The sequence below is a fragment of the Macaca nemestrina genome, chromosome 2 (assembly GCF_043159975.1).
Source record: "Macaca nemestrina isolate mMacNem1 chromosome 2, mMacNem.hap1, whole genome shotgun sequence".
Classification (NCBI taxonomy): Eukaryota; Metazoa; Chordata; class Mammalia; order Primates; family Cercopithecidae; genus Macaca; species Macaca nemestrina.
In genome coordinates, this window is record NC_092126.1 from 194567954 (window position 1) to 194588267 (window position 20314).

At 33.5% G+C, this 20314-nt stretch overlaps 1 protein-coding gene and 1 long non-coding RNA gene across 4 annotated transcripts in view; both read right to left on the bottom strand.

Annotated features, from left to right (window-relative positions):
- Nucleotides 1–20314, bottom strand: part of LOC105485513 (cell adhesion molecule 2) — a 1093059-nt gene that overhangs the window by 1034968 nt on the left and 37777 nt on the right. The gene's annotated exons all lie outside the window — the stretch shown is intronic.
- Nucleotides 1–20314, bottom strand: part of LOC139361007 (uncharacterized) — a 123153-nt gene that overhangs the window by 67794 nt on the left and 35045 nt on the right. Inside the window, exon 1 of the long non-coding RNA XR_011618584.1 lies at nt 1–20314. This exon is cut by the window's right edge and continues 35045 nt beyond it. This is a non-coding gene — a long non-coding RNA (uncharacterized lncRNA).

Consider the following 20314-nt stretch of genomic DNA (forward strand, 5'->3'; position numbering starts at 1 on the left):
CTTTTCTTACTCTTAAGTGGTATGGATTCAATTTCCAAATGATGGTTCTGTCTATATTTCACTGACCTTTAACTCAGGTCATAGTAACCAAATAAAATCATTAAGATAATTAACCTAATATTCTCTTCCTACATGTCATGAAAACAAGCTGGAACCTTAAACAAAATAATACTTCATCATGGTTAAGAATTTAGTTTACAGAGAAATGCATTATGTTCCCAAGTTTCTTCTTCAATTTTAGCTATAGAGGCAATAATAATGGGTTTAAAAATCAAGGAAAGGTGAGAAAAGCTTTATGAAAACGTGGTTGGCAGGATTTCGTCTAAATAAAACAAGAAAAAGATGAGATTGAATTTTAGTGTTTAAAATTTAACATTAAGCAGAATTACATCAGATAAGAATTTTTCGTATGGCTGAAATGAGAACTTAACTGGAGAAACATTTATCTTGGCATGAAGATAAAAGTGAGAGAGCAATAACATCACAATATATTGCTTCATCAGATCACAGTTTTAGCTTCATGCAAAGGTACCTCGAGCTGGGAATATTTTTTAAAATTTCATTCCTCTTCCAACACTTAATCTGTTGGTGACTTCAAAAGAAATCCAAAGTAATTTCAACTTTAATATCTCCCTATGCTATCACATTCTGTCTTCCTCTCACCTATACTTCTTGAAGAGTGGTATAATTATAGGATTTCCATCTACCTAATAGTCATTCATCTTTAAAGCTATACACTCTGCATTCTTCCTCCATCTACTTTTTCCCTACTTGCTTTCGAGTAAATAGAGCTTGTGCCCTTTTCTTTCCGATTTGTTACCTCCTAAAATTTGCTGTAGCATCAGAAATTGCTGATTAGCTCTTCCTTCAATGTTTGGATCTTAGTGATAACACAAAGAACCTATTTCTGTGAATGTTCCAACTCACTCTTTGGTGGGTGGGTTTCATTTATTTCAAGCATCCTTCCAATCTAGACATTCCTTGATGTTGCCTTCTTATATCACTTTTTCACTGAAGTGTTATATTTACTTCCATTCCTACTCACTCTCACGGTATTCTATTCAAAATTGTGTGGTCTTTGGCTCTAGTTTGGAGTTTTTCTTTGTCTTTCATTTTTCTCTCTCTCTCTTTTTTCCTTCTTCTTTTTTTTTTTTTTTTTTTTTTTTTTTTGATGGAGTTTTGCTCTGTTGCCCAGGCTGGATTGCAGTGGCGTAATCTCAGCTCACTGCAATCTCTTCCTCCCAGGTTCAAGTGATTCTCCTGCCTCAGCGCCCCAAGGATTACAGATGTGCACCATCGTGCCTGGCTAATTTTTGCCTTTTCAGTAGAGACAGGGTTTCGCCATGTTGGCCAGGCTGGTGTTGAACTCCTGACCTCGGCTGATCCCCCCACCTTGGCCAACCAAAGCGCTAGGACTACAGGCACGAGCCACCGCATCCAGCCCCAAGTTTTTATTGAAATACAGATTGATGGTTATTTGTGGTTAAAATATCCAAAGTTAGGTCTACTGAATTATACACCTGTTGGACCAAAATTCAAACTCATAATTGCATCCTCCAAACCAACTTATATCCTTATTTCCATTTTCTCTGATTATCCCAATTATTTAGGCTTGCTGGAAATGGTTTTGGCTTCTTTTTACTTTTTCAATAACAAATATTGATTCATATTATTAGTGCCTCCACATGTTTCTTATTTCAGTTCCCTTCTTCCCATTCTCACTGTGAATCCTGGGTTAGGTCCTCATTATAATACACTTGAGGGCAGGAATGAATCGACTTTACCTAGCATTACTTTCTATTCTTCTGGACTGCTCTTTCCACCTAATGAATTTTCACCCTTCTTTTCCTATTATAATTCTTTCAGATATATGCTGCTGGATTAACCTAAGCACAAATTTGCTAATCTCTTCATTGCTCAACACTGATCTCCATTTCCTTCCAAATGAAGCACTAAGTCCTCACACTAGTATTTAAAATTCATTCCCACTATGTCTGAAGGATGCTTTTATAATCATATCACACCTACTCATTAGGTTTCACCCAAGCACAATTGTGAATTCCCTAAATATATTCCAGGTTTTCCCATTCCTGCTAGTTTCATGCCCTCCATCTGAAAGACTGCATTCTAGTTCACCCCTTTGAAAACCTTAATCATCCTTTAACAACTAGCCCAAAGGAGCCTTCATCCACAAATGTGTCCTCTCCCTCCCTGTAAGAGGCCATTTGATGACCCTCCCTTGAAACTACAAAACACTTTCCTTTGCTTCCTTTTTGACAATTATCTTACCTCAGTCAAATAACAGAATGTCTCATATATTTGTTTTTCCCCGACAAGATCAAGGTTTCTTGTTGGCAGGCATTATATTAATCATCTTTGTATTCCTCAAGTGCTTAACATATATTTTGCATTTTCTCAACAGAAGAGTTCTTTATACAGAAGAGCATTCATATAAAATTTAGTTTTAGAAACTATTGAATTGCTAAACTGTCCTAATACATAAGGGGCTAATTGAGATGCATTGAAACTTAAATGGAGTAATATAATCATGAAGAAAATTCATTCTCATGAAGCATCACATGAGGATTAAATCACAAGTTTTTCACCACTGAAAAAAATAAGGAAGTAAAATTTCCGGAAATTATAACTTGTCAGCTTAGTTTTCACCAGGGCTATAGATTTCCAATGGGAAGTTTAACAATAGAAACTAACTTCTAAACAATTTTTTCTGGTTTAAGTAAGGCAATATTAAAAGCTATATAAAATTATGTATCTATTATATATACACACACATATATATGTTTATATATACACACATATATTTATATATGTATATGTGTATGTATACTATGTATGGCACAATATAAAATGGTATTACCCTAAATGTAAAAATGTTGGCAGTTTTGGATTTTCAAAAACTAAAGACAGTATTATCAAGCGGTTAACCACCTCTACTAGTTATAAGATGATTTTGTCTTTCTAGGAAGTAAGCATAAAAAGAAATAGAAGGAGATAGGCAGGTATCAAAATGTCTCCCAATAGATACCAAAGCTATTGGTTTTCACACCCTATGTAGTTCCTTACCAAATTGTACCAGAGTTGTTTTGTGTGAACAAAAGCATAATGAAACATTGATGGTATGTAATTTCCTAGATTAAAAGACAATGACTTCCATTTTAGGAGGAACAGAAGTTTATGACAAACTGAAACCTTTCAAAAACCATGCAAGCTTGGAACCTCCTGTTGAGCTTTGAGGTGACTATAGCTTCTGCAATCTTGTGAGAAACCCTGAGCCAAAACCACTAACAAACATGCACCTGCATCCCTAATCCTCAAAAATGGTGTTCTCTAAGTTGCTATGTTTTGGGGTACACTAGTCTCCCCTCATTCATGGAAGATATATTCCAAACCCTCCAGGAGATGCCTGAAGCCAAGAAGAGTACCAAACGCCATGTATACTATGTTTTTTTCCTATGCATACATACTTAGGATGAAATTTAATTTATAAATTAGGCAGAGTAAGAGATTAACTACAATGACTAATAATAAAATAAAACAATTATAACAATATCCTACAATAAATGTTATGTGATGGGAATGTGGTTTCTTCCTCTCCTCTTTTTCTCTAAAAATATCTTATTGTACTGTCCTCACTTATTTTTGGACCATGGTTGACCATGAATAACTGAAACCATGGGACAAGGAGGTACTAATATATTCCGTTATTCAACAATAGGTAACAATACATAGCTACACAGAAATTTTACCATTAAGCATATTTATAATGAAATTAGTAATGTATATATTTAAAAGAGTTTATTAGCTACAATTGTTATTGACTACATTAATGAAATACAGTATCCTCAAAATAAACATTTATACTACAAGAATTTGTATTCTATTTATTAAAAGTGCTTACAACCCCTTACCTCTAAAGATTTGATTTCTCCTTAGGTCTCATAAAACCCTAACATCTTTGGGATATTTTTCTTTTCCTTTAAAATAAAATGTTTTAGGTATTTGATTCCATTTACTCGACTGTTTCTCAAAATAGATTTCAGGTAAGTTTTAATGCCTAGGTGAAGATCAGAAATAAATAATTTTCAACAGCTGCTTTTGGGCATAGCAGGAGAGAACTATAGGTCATACAAAAAAGATAAAATGGATTTTTCTTCTTAGATCTCTTTCTTGTGTTTTCTTGAAACCAGTGTTTGGATTTGCTACAGGCTAAAGAAAGACTGCAGTTTTCCTTCTCCATAATTTGGTACCTTTCTTTTTTATTTCCAGGGCAAATTACAGAATCTTCTGAGTGGGTCATATCATCAAATGAAAAAATGTCATTTATTAGTGAGTATTATATACAAGTTAACATTGTGACATATTCATTACTGTATCAATGCTTAACAACAACCAAAAAAAACTTCAGAAAATTTAAAAGCAGTTTAGTTTTAATTTTGACTTTTTTGATATCTCTAAAATGTGGTATTCTTACTAGTAAAATAACAATGGAAAACAGAGCAAATGCATACTATATATCAAATAAATGAATCCTGGTACTTTTTGTGTCCTGTAGCAATGCAGATAATTGGCTCCATCAATCTAAATGATACTATGATACTAGGATTTTATTAATAAGGTCAATATCCAATGATTTATAATTTTCATAATATAGAAATAAATTATAACTGAATTCATTATATATAATAATGTTATTTTCTTATAAATATGGAATATCTTCATTAGCAGAAAGCTGGGCTTTATGTATTCTTTTTGTACTTTATGAAGATTCATATAAAATGTTTAAATGTTTATGTGTTATCTTATTACTGAACACAAAGTGAATTATTTTAATATTGTTCATGGTTTCATGTTGTCTCCTATTTTAAATAATTAAACATGAATCTTTTGCATGTTGTAAATAAAGAATATATTATAAATATATACATATATTTAAATGTCATATATTCTATTTTACACTGTGAAAAAATGAAAGCCTTAAGGGGCTGAAAAAATATGAACAATTGATATTAAAGTAAATATTTCAGAAATAAATGTTAGGCTGTATTGGAAATGCAGCATTCACACAGCATTTAAAGTGCTAAAGGAAAAAAAGCATTTTGCAAAAAGTTGTAATACAGGATGGGCAACCTGGAAGAGCTTTCAAGTTTACTGCATGAGATACACCATCAGAGCCAAAGTACCCATCGACTACCACCATTTTTAAAAGTTGACTGTAACAAAGATAGAGGAGCATGAGCTCATTTTTTTTTTTTTTTGCATCAAAACTACCCATAATTAAGTTACGACTGAAAAATGAGGTTTTTTTTAAATTTCTCCCTTTAAAATATGAAAAAAAGAAAAAAAAACAGGCCCTTTGCCATTATATCACAATGGCTAAACTCTTCTGTTTAGTAGTTTAAATAAAGTGTGGAATTGGTAGTTTAGTCATAATTTAGTATTTTTTCAGTTAACTATATTCTAAAACAGTATTTTCACTGAAAACAGCAGGCACATGTCATGGTTTCATACATATCTTAAGTTTTATTTATTTATTTTTTTGAGACAGGGTCTTTCTTTGTAACCCAGGTTGCAGTGTAGTGGCATGCAGCCTCAAACTCCGGGGCTCAATTAATCCTCCTGCCTCAGCCATCCAAGTAGTTGGGACCACAGGTATGCTCCACTGTGTCTGCCTGATTAACTTTAAACAAAATTGTAGAGGTGGGGTCTCCCTATGTTTCCCAGGCTGAGCTCAAGCGATCCTCCTGTGTCGGCCTCCCAAAGGTTTTATACGTAACATTCCCTCTTCTTCTGATAGAAGATTTCTAAATTCTACTGACTCATTGGAAAACAAATGCAGTGTTTTGTTTGTTTGTTTGTTTTCTTTTCTGCATATCTTACTTCAAAAATAAATTACTAAATTCTACACACAGCATGGAACTGATGTGTTCATTTTTAGAAAATTATAAAATTATTTTTGTTGCTATCTGTGATTTCACACTCGATAAACTTAATTGTATCCTATAATTAATTCTGAAATTTGTGCAGTAAAAATTTCCTATCAAAATCTATCTACAAGCCAATTGTAGCTAGACACCCTATCTAAATAAATATAAATATGTCGTTTGAATAACGCACTCTGCTAAATGTGCAGGGAACTATAAGTAGATATACACATCTTAGAGGTCATAACTATCAACAAATCAAGTGGATTGAAAGCTATAAGTCAAAATAAAAGTGCCAAAAACAACAAAAAGATACATAAACAGAGTGATTTGGGAAAATTAAAGAAGAACGTTTGGTGAATATTCTAAGAAAATTCTCAAATTATATTACCACAATATATATTGCCATATAAATTAGCTAGTATGTTTGGGAGAAAAAAAAATCAACTAAGACGCATATGACATAATACCTGCCATAGGAGAGGAGTAACAAGGACAGGTTTAAGTAAGGCCCAGGCAAGAAGTCTTTAAGATGTGGCAAAGATTTGTTTTTTCGTTTTTGTTTTTAATTTTAAAGGCAAATTTAATGCCAGGGATTGGAAGAAAGATTCTAAGTGCTTAGAATCAGGAGTTACAAGATTATTTTATCTCAGCTTCAATATCAGTAATAGAATTATGGAATATTATCAGTAGAAGTGCTCTTAGCCCTTGACATATTTTGAGATGGCTTAAGTTATTCTGTTCGTTTTATAGTGCTAGTATCTGTGTGCAATAAAATACATGACTTTGGTATTCCTGGACTATTTATACATTCTAATTACTGTATCAAATATCCTTTTAGGTTTCAGTTTTCTTGTCTTGTGAGGTTGGTTTGTTTTTGTGCTATCTCCATATATTTTGTAATTTATGTTCTTTTTCAAGAGAGGTGACTCTCATTGAACTCTGATGTGGCAATTTGGATGTTGGTTTGCATTAATAAAAATTCTACCCATTACTCAACTTTCTAAACCCCTATACCATTATTTCCAGATGTTTGCATTTTGAAAAAGACTTTCAATTATTTCCTTCAAAATCTTTATTGGGGTATTCTCTATTCATGAATATGATTAGTGGATTTTGCAAAAAATGTAACTCTAAGTTAGTTTACTTTTGTCAATAGTGAACAGCTCACTTTATGACTTTTTGGTAGGCGAAATAATGCATATAACATCTTTTATCTTATTTACCTTATAACGAATTTTATTTAATTTTTTAAATATGTATGTATTTATTTATTTATTGAGACAGAGTCTTGCTCTGTCGCCCAGGCTGGAGGGCAGTGGTGCAATCTTGGCTCACTGCAACCTCCACCTCCCGGGTTCAAGTGATTGTCCTGCCTCAGCCTCCCGAGTAACTGGGATTACAGGTGCACTCTGCCATGCCCAGCTGAATTTTTTTTATATTTTGGTAGAGACAGGCTTTCACCATGTTCTCCAGGCTGGTCTCGAACTCCTGAGTTCAGGCAATCCGTCTGCCTCAGCCTCCCAAAGTGCTAGGATTACAGGCATGAGCCCCCGCTCTTGGCCAAATTTTATATTTTCAAAAATTAAATTAGATATTACCAAGGATCAAGAATTGGTATTTATTCAAAAATGCAATAAAAAAGGTAACTGGAATCAATGTAATTTGCTCCATTCTTTCTATTTTACATATGAGGAACAAAGAAGTGAAGTGAATTATCCAAAGATACCCACTTAGCTAGTTGCAATTCTGAAATTAGAACCAAGGACTTCAAACCCGTGAGCTGTAACTTGAGCAGATCCACCAAATTACCTGCATATTTTAATTTCTATCTTCCACTCATATTTATCACTCTGATAATTTTTATACAGTATTCTCTATTCATCTTTTGAAGCCACTTCTATCTTTAAGGTCTCTGAATTTGCAGGGAGGAATTAAAATATCAGACAAGACAAGCATCATATACTTGAAGAAATGCCAAATATTGAGAGAAAAAGTTTAGGCCCATTCATTCTCAACTTCTCCAGGGATCCACAAGCTGAGAACAAGCCCTGCTCTAAAATGTTCCTGACATCTGGCTGCACATACATCTCTCACTATACATACACTAGGAACATTTATACAGGCAATGAAAACCAGAACTAGGGCAATCCCAGAAACAAATTTCACTACCTTTATACTCACTTTTCCCTGATCCTCACTATATTATAAACTTTGTTCTTTTTCTTGCTATGCTTTCTCTAAAATGCAAACTAAAGATTTCATTTAGTATCTGTCATTTAGGCTCACCTTCATTCTAAAAGTCTAGAGATGGAAAACATGAGCGACGAGTCTACCTGTCTTCGCACTTTTGAGAAAAAAGATAACCAAAACACAACATGCCATGTATGCAAGGCCGTATAAATTATACATATATGACTCTTTATATATGACTATATGTTTCTCATATCATCACATATATCTGATCCCTCCATTTTCTTCAATTCCTTCTGCTTCATTTTTCAACCCCTGAAATCGATTATTTTCTAATTTTTGTTTTTGAGTAGAAATCTCGTTGATTTCTACTTCTGTCTCTTCTCTGTTCCTACTTCTCTATGTATTTTTTTCCTCACGTATAAAATAAAAAGTAGATCCTCAAGACTTTCCAATGTAGTTTACAATCTTGTCAGGCAAGAGTCCATGAGTAAGTAGCCCGGGTTTATAGTTTAACTAAAGCGCCCTGAGAATTTGCTCCAGGCCCTGGTAAGTTAACATATAATGTAAGGTAATTCAACATGCAACTGAAAATTGAATGGGTGTATTACCATCAAATGAGACCACATCTGACTGGGAATAAAGTGAATATGCTCTTCCTTCACTTATATATTTTCAAAATAAGATGACAGCAAAATTTATAAAACTTTACATTACATATATAAAAAAAGTCATAGAAAAAAAATCACCTATCTATGGTTAGCTATAAATAGATTAAGAGGTCCTCTCTCTCACTCCACCGTTTGAAAATTGACAGAAGTAGACTGGAGTTGGTGCCAACTGCAAATGTAATTTTCATGAGCCAATGGCAGTGTTTTAGGTAGTTGAGCCAACTCTTCTCTGAGGCATTGATTCTTGCCAGACTCAGTCCTTTCAGAAAGATAGGCATACAGGAATATTTATCAATTATAAACTCTCCTGGACCATCCAATTCTACTCTCAAATTCCTAGAAATTCTGCATTTCCTTAGCTTTTCTGACAAGGCCAACTAGAGTAATGACTGCCTCCAGGACCTTGGTTTACCAGTTCTTAACAGAAGTGATTTCCTAACACAGATTTGTCATCTCACTCCCTCGAAATTAACATCACTAACAGCTACTCAATAGTTAGCAAATTCATTAAGAATCTGTATAAGGCAACAACAGGATTGCCAGCCTCCTCCACAGGCACACAAACTATGATTCAATCTCAGATTCAAAAAGCCACATTAAACATATTGCGGTATTTTTTGTGTTTGTGTCCAGAACTCTTCATTTGTGATTTCTCAAGCTAACTAATCACTACACATCATTTTTAGTATCTATTTGAAATGGTAACTTCCGTTAAAACATTCTCTCAGAGTTAAACTCTGCATCCTTTGGATGCCTCTACTTTGCTACTATCACAATTAAATTTGATAATTTCTTTGTATGCCTTTATTACCCAGTAGACCGGGGGTTGGTTGAGAAACTTTGGACATTGGCATATGGGTGGGCTTCTGCTTTTGTAAATAAAGTTTTATTGGAACACAGACACACTCATTTGTTTGCATATTGTCTTTTATGCAATAATGAGTAGTTGCCACAGAGACTGTTTGGTTCACAATTTTGAAATATTCATTATTTTTCCCTGTACAGAAAAAAATTGCTGACCTCACACTAGACTGTAAATTCTTAAATAAGATTGACTGTCATATTAATCTTTGTATCACTACAAGCTTGCATACTATCTGATTAGAGAAGTTTTTTCTAAATAACTGTATTTTTGTTAATATTTTTTCTTATTTCTTAATATTTTATTTATGTCAGTTTTACCTCCAAAAGAGATAGCTCTTTGAAGAAAACAAATAATTCCAATAACTCTAATATATAGGTTGTTCTAAATACACTGTAAATATATAGTAAGAATTAATTTGATTAAACTTTCAAATCTAAGCAATATTTTATTGGACATTATTTGGCAGATGGATAATACCCTAAAGCATAATCAAGAATGTATGATGGTCAAGATGGTGTAAGAGAAATTAGTTTGCCAATTTCAGAGACACTATAGAACATAAGAATTTAAGGAAAGTAGACTAATTAAAACAGTAGCATGGGTGATTTTTTAAAATATTTTATCTTTTAAGTTTGATATTATTACAACAGGCTCTTAAAATTATTAATAATTCATTAATACGGATCTTGAAATATAGTGGTGAAAATGAGATTATATATTTCAATGTGTACATATTAGCTTGGCATTCAGTAAATATTGCTGCTACCCGACATGAAAGATAATCAAACTGAGGATAATCAAAGCAGGCATGCTTTTTTATCCTCGACTTTGTTTCTGGCATTTACATGAAGTTCCAGCCAGAGACCTGGGTATAAGAATTGCATTCCAGAAAGTTAGACTTCCAAGTAATTTCAATGTTTCTCCAAAATAGAATAATTCATAAGTTTAATTGTGATTCAAATAAAATATTCTAACCTTTTATTTATTTATTTCACATGCTGCTAGGAGAAGAGGAACTATCTTAATGTTTTCTTCCAGGTTTGTAGACAATCTCTGACAGTGAATGTGATCTAAGGTTGTGCGTCTCAAACAGCCAATCTGCTTCCCAAAGTGATTTCCCTGCTGGGTACACACAAAATATGCCCTTTGATCATAATCTTCAGACCCCTTCTCTAAGGCTTGTCTCTGTTTAACTCTTTTGGGCTCAGAGTCAGCTCTAAGTTTGTTTTTAAGTGGAGAGTATTCCTTAAAGCTGCATGCAATGTTGATCTGCTGGCTGCTTTGATTTCACAGCTATCCAGCTATGCACATTGTTTGTGTCTGCGTACAGTAAAGCCTTAAAAGCATCTCTTTCCCTGTGACTGTCTACAATTACTTCTGCTGGCTGTACATCTATACATAGTAGCAGGAGAGCATTCTCTCTCTTATTTATTAATAAGGCTGCAATTAGAATTAATATTAGACTCTCACTCAGTTAAAATCCCATAAGAAAAGATGTTTAATGGCAAAATCATAATTGAATCCCACTTTAAGTTGAGAAATTAAAAATTCATTGCTAAACTCCTCAGAGTTGGTAATTGAAAAATAAAACACACAATTCCATTAAGAAAGACCGAAAAATAACAAGAGTGCTCACATCTGGGGCCTAATCCAAATCAGGTCAGTGAAAATCAGATGTATAAAAGAAAAAAAAACATGATTTTGTTTTATCAAATCTTAAAACCATCTGCTTCTTAGTAAAACAACTCATGTTATTCCATCTCTGGACTTTCTATTCACAGACAATGCTAATGGCTCATCATTACGAATGCACAAAATACTGTTATTTTAATTGTCTAGTGGAGTTTTTCCTTATTTATCTGCCCCGCAGTTTGGTCCTCTATCTGTGACCCATGGTATAAACTAATAATCAAGAAAAGGACACTAGGAAGAAATTTATTTTCCAATCAGCATATGTAGTAAAGTCAAAGGTCCACTCTGTCCACTGAATGTAGGGAGGCTGATGTACCATGCAGTCTTAATTCCATTAGTCATGCTCCATGAGGCAAACTACAGCCAGAGGTCCACTGCCTCTTTTTGTAAATAAGTTTTATTGGAACACAGCTACACCCATCATTTTACAAATTATTTGTGGCTACTTTCCTGCTAAAGTAGCAGGACTGAAGGGCTGAAATAGAGATTATAAGGCCAGAATGCCTAAAATACTTATGAAGTGACTCCTTAAGGAAAAGTTTGCCAAATGCTGCTCCAGAATCTGAGAGAGTGGTACAAGTCCGATGTTCTGTTATTGCGAATTACCAAGGGCATCGGAATATAAGTAGCCCAGCTACTCATTGGAGGGGCTATAAATTTCCCACTGATATTAAAGGTTGTTTCTCATGATAGTAGACTGACAGTTCTTTTGAACTTCAGAACAGAGCAGTCAACTGCCATTGGTTATTGCAACTTGGACATGCCGAGTCTTCACATTCTCTTCCTTTTCTGGACGTCGGTCTTTGCCACTGTATTCAGTCCATATTGCTGCCAGAGAAAGCTTTTCAGAAGACAAAATGGATGATCATGGAGGTCTTATAACTGCTTAAAATCCATGAACACTATTCCATATACATTAAAATAAACTCAAACTACTTAACAAGGCTTACAATGATATTCATGAGATAGATCACATTTTGAATACAACTGACTACCTGAAATTCTTCTCTTGCTTCAGGGCCTTTAAGGAGGTTGCCCATTTCTTCAAACTGTGTCTGGTTGAAAGACCACTCCTTCACATCACCAGCTCAGATATTGGTCTACCAAGAAAATGTATTTCATGTATCCCCACCCCAAATCTAGGTGAGGCGTCTCACATATATGCCTCAGAAGCACCCTGTGTTTTCTCCCTAGCACGGCAGTATGACTTTACAGTGGAATTGCTTATTTAGTTTTCTAAATGACTTATTTAAAAGGGAAGTGCCTTGAGAACAAGGGCCTTATTTTATTTTTGCATTTACATCTTCTAAGTGCTTAAAACAAAAAAAGTCCTTCGTAAATATTGAATGAGCAAAGAATGCTGAGTCAGCTTAGGTGTGGCCATAAGAGACTAGTGGAAAATAATACTCGAACAGATGTGTAGAATGAGAAAAAGTTATTTGTGTTTTGTATGTGTTAACCAGCAAATGCTTCTTTGCCTTCCCTCTTCTGCAACCAGAATTTGAAATAGTTTACATAATTAATTAAAATAAATTTAAATAAAAAACAATGGCCATCTAAACCAAAACCTCTAACTGTGTCATTATTATCAGCAATCAACAATTTAATCATGTAAGATATTGTTTTACCACCACACAATTTTATGGAAGAAAAACTGGCAGCTCAATGGCTTCTTGAAAAGTTTGTGAACCGAGAAAACATTTTACCCTACCTGCAAATACTATCAATAGGGTTACTAGAGACTTCTATTTTTATAATTTTGAAGCTATAATTACAGTTTACAAAGTTAAATTAGCTTATTATCAACATTTTACAGATGAGAAGACACACATACAGAGGCAAATTGAACCATCTATTTCAAGGCCATAAGGTAAGTAATAAAATTGTAAATACATAAATTTCCATCTCTTTTCCAGGACTAATACTTTAAAAATAGGATTTTCTTTATCATTTTTTCTTTAGAAAGTTTTCAATAGTAAGGTAAGAGTTATTTGTATAATACACTAAAGAGTCGCCTGGGAATTCATTCTTACTGCACAATACTCTGTAAGAAATGTGTACATCATAGCAGTAAGTTCACAAAATTTTATGGTTTTGGTTTAAGTAGTCTTAAGTAGTCATATTTCTAACAGATTGGTAATAATGAAACTAGCTAACTCTTGCTGCCAACAGATTGCAACAAAAGACTGCTTCCAAAAATAAATTCCATTTTGCTGTTTGATCCCTATCTTTCACCAAATATGGTAAATTTTCTATCTTAGCCATCTAATATAATGCTTTCAGTTACTTTTCTAGCTTTTTCATAAAATTTCTAGTCCTAAAAGATGTAAGATTTTTTAAACAATCTCATCTTTGAAAAATCCAGGTAACCATAGATAATTGTAGCAAAATGTATTATTTACTTAACAAGTAACAATCTGAAGTAGGTTTTCTTTAACTCTTAGAAATCATGTAATTCCATACTTTGTAATCTGAGGCTTAAAAATTTGAGACTGGAAAGAAATGATTTTAGTAAAAAAATAGACCACTATTTTTAGTATTTGGCCTTTTATTTCTAGCTACTCCTAGTTGAGGATAACAAGCACATCCTTGTCTGGATGGAGGTTCTCAGAGGATACGGCCTGGCGAGGTAGCTCATGCCTGTAATCCCCGCACTTTGAGAGGCTGAGGCAGGAGGACTGCTTGAGGCCAGGAGTTTGAGACAAGCCTGGGCAACAAACGGAGACCCCCATCTCTATTATGGAAAAGCAGTAAAATAAAATAAATTGGCTGAACAGGGTAGCACTTCCCTGCAGTCCTGACTATTTGGGAGGCTGAGTTGGGAGGATCAGTTGAGTCCAAGAGTTCAAGGCTATAGTGAACTGTGATTACACCACTGCACTCCATCCTGAGCAACAGGGCAAAACCCTGTCTCTAATAAAAAGAAAGAAAGAAAAACAGAAAGAAACGGAAAGCCAGGTAAAAGGCATTTCTTGTAAACTCTGCTCAATGACTGTACATCTTTGTCTGTGGAGACGGTGAAAGAGCTATCCAGATTAACAAATGAGAATGATACTTTTCAACTTTAACATATTCACCTGCTAGTTGTTAGAAAGCCTAGGTTGAAAAGAATAAAAAGGAAAGACAAACAAATGAGAATGATTTATGCTAGCAAGTTGTTTTCTAAGTAATCCATAGTTGAAAGACATCTGAGAATTTGTCAGTCTATGCTTCCTTTGAATGAATCTGTATGCCTTTACAATATGTTTGCTTCTGGTTGTGATGGGTAATAAAGTGAAACAGACTCCAATTCTGATTTTCGTAGCACTGACTTTAACAAAACTAAGGATGTAGAAAATTCCTTTTTGCTCTCACTCACAAAGAGAAATGCATGTAACAGTGCACAACAAGAGAAGCAACCTTGGCAAACACCAAGAGGCATAACAGTAAGACACCACAAAAGTAAGCAAGGAGAAATACCTCTGGGGAGAAAACAAAGTACACATATAGCATAAACAGAGGAAAGGGGAGCAAAGAACATGGCCAGAAAAAAATTGATATAGACAATAATAGAGACAAAAGTTCACCCAAAATATTAAGAAATGATGTTGCTACTAAATGTAAATATCAGATTGAGCAATTCATGTTAAGGAAAAAAAGTGTGGTCCTAACAACATAATATAACATCATAATGTAGAATGAAAATTTTAAAGTATGGGTTTACCTAACAAAAGCCTATTAATCACAGAAGTCACCTCCAGTTTTTCTTGGCTAGAGTACCAGCAAAATATTTAACAGTTTTGATTCAACCGAGTTTCTCTGCAACTATTAATCACATATTTGAAGACATTTAATTATTTAAAATCTGAGTGTGTTTATTGAAGAGGAAGTGAGATTAAGAATACATGTTTATTTTTTAAAATTTTATATAAAATAAATTATGTTTAAAGAGAAAATAGTTCAAAGGTCTCAGAGATATTAATGTTTTAAAGTACTTAATATTTATTTCCTCTATAAAACTATGAGTATCAACAACACTTCTTAGAAGGCATTTCATATCTTTGATCCCATGGTATAATTAATCTTACCTCTTTTATCTTTAAAACATTTCTATAAGATGAATAGTATTGTCTGTAAATATGGGAAAGAGACATTCAGATTAACAAATGACTATCTCTAGGTGAGCAAAAAATATCACTTGCCTTTCTGATCTTTGAACCTATTTTGTATTATTTAGAAAAAAGATTTTGTTGAAAAAATAATTTCAGGTATTTAAGTTATTGCAAACTGTTATCGTTATGCCCACAGTATATACACACTTTTATACATATGTACATGAACACATGGGTAGATAGATAGATGGATGGATAGATAGATAGATAAATAGATAATGGATAGATAAGATAATGGATAGATAATATAGGATGAGATAGATAAGAATAAATTACGTTAAACTAAAATATTAAAAATAGAATTATCAGGGTAGAGAAAACACATAGTTTTTGATACGAACTAAAAAAATTCAAAAATATGAATATCTTTAGAGAAAGTGGATAATTTCATACATAAGAGAAAGGAGATGAGAGAGAACGGGAGAAAGAGGACATCAAATGGCCAGTTACAAGACATAGAAATCAGAACAGATCATCCTGAAGAGATATTTTTTGATTCACTTCAATTTGTTAATTAAATTTTAAAACCCAACAACTGAACAAGTTATCTAGGTTAATTGATTATGACAATAAGAATATCCACAATGTTTCTCATTTTGTGTAACAGGTGGAAAGTAAAGAGAAATGCATTGATTATGACATGTAGCAAAATCATGGAGTTTATCCCTTGTAAAATGAAATTTCATCAGTGAAGCCATTAACTTTGTTTTCTTATTGATAATGTCACCAGAGTGGCTAAACATGAATACAAAGTTATATTATATACCTATACAAATATACGTACATACACACGTGTGTATTTGTGTCTGTATATACACATGCATACACATATACACATGCACATGAACACATACATACACAAATGGATGTGTGTTTCAAAAAAGTATTTGGACAAAGCAACTACATTAAAAAAACAACAACCAAGAGTGAATTTGTATCAGCAAATTGATATGCAGAATGTTGAACCAAGAGTTACATTCAATCATGACTTTAAAACTTTGAACACTGAGACTGTCCTATTCACCTTTCAGTTTTTTATTTAACAATTTGTATGAAGGCATACAAAACTAGTATTAAAAATTCATCTTAAGATACTTTACTTAGAAAAGTATCAGCATATTAGCAACCTTGGAATATATAAAAGATTGTTTTTTGTGTGAACAAAGGAAAGGATTTATGCTCTCTGTAGCTCTAAAAGATAAGAAGCAGTGCTTTGGGAGACTGAAGTGGGAGGGTTGCTTGAGCCCAAGAGTTCAAGTCTAGCCTGGGCAACATAGCAAGGCCTCATCTCTACAAAAAATAAAAAGGCAAAAAAAAAAAAATTAACTGGGCGTGGTGATGCGCACCTGTAGTTTCAACTACTCTAGAGTGTAAGGTGGGAGGATTGCTTAAGCCCACGAAGTCGAGGCTACAGCGAGCTATGATTGCACCACTACATTATACCCTGGATAAGAGAGTGAGACCCTATCTCTCAACAAAGAGAGAGAGAGAGGGAGAGAGAGAGAGAGAAAGTAGAAGCAACCTATATGTTATATTAAAACAGCCGAAGTACTAATGTGCCTGTGAAATTTGTAAGGTCCCAGTCACAGTAAATACGGTAAATGTTAAAACCTAAATCTGATATAAATTCTTCAGAACTATTTTACAGGAAATTTCTGCATGCTCTGGGAGTTTGGACTAGCTGGCCTGTAAGATCTCATCCAACTCTAAAATGATATAATTACTTTCCAGAATCCAGAGCCTCCACAGAGCGGTCTTATATACAAACACGTTTCAAAATCATTCTCTTTCAAAATATGTGGTAGAGTCAGTCCTCATTATTCGCAGATTCTGTATTTGCAAATTTGCCTACTCAGTAAAACTTATTTGCAACCCTAAAATCAATACTTGCAGTGCTTTCATGGTCATTTGCCGACATGTGCAGAGCACTAAAAAATTTGAGTTGCCTGATATACACATTCTCAGCTGAGGTCAAACAAGGCAATGCTCTGCCTTCTTGTTTTAGCTTTCATGCTGTAAACAAGTGTCCTTTTTAAGGTCTATTTCATGCTACATTCTTCTCATTTTTTGTGCTTTATGCAGATGATTTTGCTGTTTAAAATAGCCTCCAAACAGAGTAAGTACCATCTATCTAGTGCTCCTAAGGGCAAGAAGGCTGTGATGAACCTCAGGGAGAAAATATCTGTGTTTGATAAGCTGTGTTCAGGCAAGAGTTATACTTCTGTCGGCATGAGTTCAATGCTAATGACTCAACGATAAATATAAAATACGGTGTCTTTAAATAGAAACACACATACAACAAGGTTACATATATTGATTGGTTGACAAAAATGTTATGACCAGAGTGGTTTACAGGATTCTAACCCTGTATTTTCCCAAGGAGCACAGGTTCAGGATTTGTTAAGTCTATGTTCCAGAGACTTTATAAAACATAACAAGAAATGACTATATTCCCTACATAAAGCTAACATTGCATACATAAATCTCTCCAAAAGTGTTGCAGTTGGGAAGAAGAAAGGCTGTAGTTTAAAATTAGCTTCACAAAGAAATAACTTATGGCTTGGTATTCTTACTGTAATTTTTGTGAATCTGTGATAATGCAATCATTTTTAGGGAAAGTTATCTAGCTTCTTGATGAATAATCTTTCCCTTTTCCAGATATACCTAACTTTCTAAATATTTTCCTTATTCCCACAGTGTTAGATCGAATAGGTATGGGAGTATCTGAAGAAAATGATATAACAAATCAAGAATTTTTTTGCATCCACTTCTGTTTAATGAAAGCTATTATAACTCACAGTCAACCAGGTGGTAATTTATTGGTGCCAAATTGAGATTAGCAAATCTGAGCCTCTGGCTGCCTGCCCCTGATCACAGAAGAAAACACGCATTGCTCTGTGTCCATTCCTGGAAACGTCCAAGCTAAACTTTTATAAGGCTCTTCCCAAGCCTGAGAAATCCAGAGTTCCAGAACAATTGTTAGCAAGCATTGCAAGTCTCACAATTTACCAAAATGTTTACAGAGCTTCATGCTGGTCAAATCTAGTCTCGCTCCATTATAAACAACATAAAATAAAATAAAATTTCACTCTTTGCATTTTGATCAATAATTGTATAGTTTCTGAGGTTTGTTCCTCAGTACCTGTCCTTTACTGTTAAATGTTTTCTTTCAGTTCTGTACTTCAGGCATTAAAAGGTGAACATCAGGACTTTAAAATTGGATGGGAATTACTTGCTCCAGAGAACATATTTGCTATATTAAAATTGGCAGGAAAACCTTTTGTGAATTTAAACTAGCGGTTTAAAATATGAATGTAAAATTATCTCTATGTTTATAAAGCCATTCTAATCTAAAGATAACCTCCGGAAGATCATACTCTGAGACCAGGTATCACACATAATTTTTATTTGATTATCTGAGCCTCATTAGAAAAATAACTTACTATAGTTCAAGTAGATTTCAAATGAACCCTCGTGGGACACAACAGATAAGGAAGGCTCTGTTAGATTTCAGGTTTGTTGTAAAATCTATGTCTTGCCTTTTCATACAATAAACACATTAAGAAGATATATCTTACTTGCAAAACACAGAACCCAACACAATCAAGTAAAATGGCTGTTTGCAATTTTACTTGGGGAAAAACTTAACTCCTACAGTCAAATAACATGAGGTTCATGAGGAAGGCAATCAAGGAAATGATTTTTAGGATAGTTTTCCTTAATAGTCAGCAGTAGCTTTCTTATATTGACAGTACCACTATCTTTAGCTACTGCTTGCATACTTGGATTATTATCAAATAAAAATGAACCATAATCACCCAATTCATTCTCATCTTAGATAACCATGTGGGTTTTTTTTAATTTCAATATTTCCTTTTGGAAAATTCGTGGAGTTTTTTTGATATTCATATATAAAATAAACTTGGTAGTATTTAAAATCACAAGTACTTATGCAAATTAAAACTTTCTAGATATACTGAAATAAATAATACATAAATAAAAAATCAAAACAAAATATGGAAGAGAAAAACTCAAATTTATTTCAAATAATTTTTATGTAGCTTCCTATTTTCATAAGAAAATAACATTTTCATAACATTTTTCTCAGAATTCACAAAAAAATCAGTAAAATAAGCTTATATCTTCTATGTTGTTAAATACACTCTGGCTTTCAAATAAATTTCAAAAGGAAACATAATTCTTTGTATGAATAATTCAAGTAATACATAAACTAGTGGAAAAATCAGTCCAAAAGTTAAGATATTTGTTAATTCACATAATCAGAGAGGTTTATGTTCTCTGTCATCTAAAAATGCATCATGTGACTCTTGTGATGACAATGAGAGTGATACCCTTTAACAAAGCAAAGGACTCCAAGCATAAGTAAATAGGTTTCAAGTAAGTACAAGATCTGGAAATCCATTCCAGAGGACAGTAAAATAATTTTAAGTTTTATTGGACAAATCAGAGGAAATAACTCGCATAGTGTATCTTCTAAACACTATTGAGACAGAGAGAATTTTAAAGTGCTATTTCGTTAGTTTGATTCCAGGATACAGTTCTGCTACATGGTTCCCATACAAGTCATGCTGTGACTCAGATAATGCTTATGACAACTCTTCTTGTTGTCTATAGAAGATGCAGGGGTTGACAAGCAGTTAGTAATTTTTTCAGTGTTTTTCAATAAGAGTATCATTTACACATTTTCTTGAAATTAATTTTTCCTTTCTATATTATTTCGTTCTCAATTAATTCAACTTATTTGTAAGGAATCCCTGAGCACCATAGAATTATTCAAAA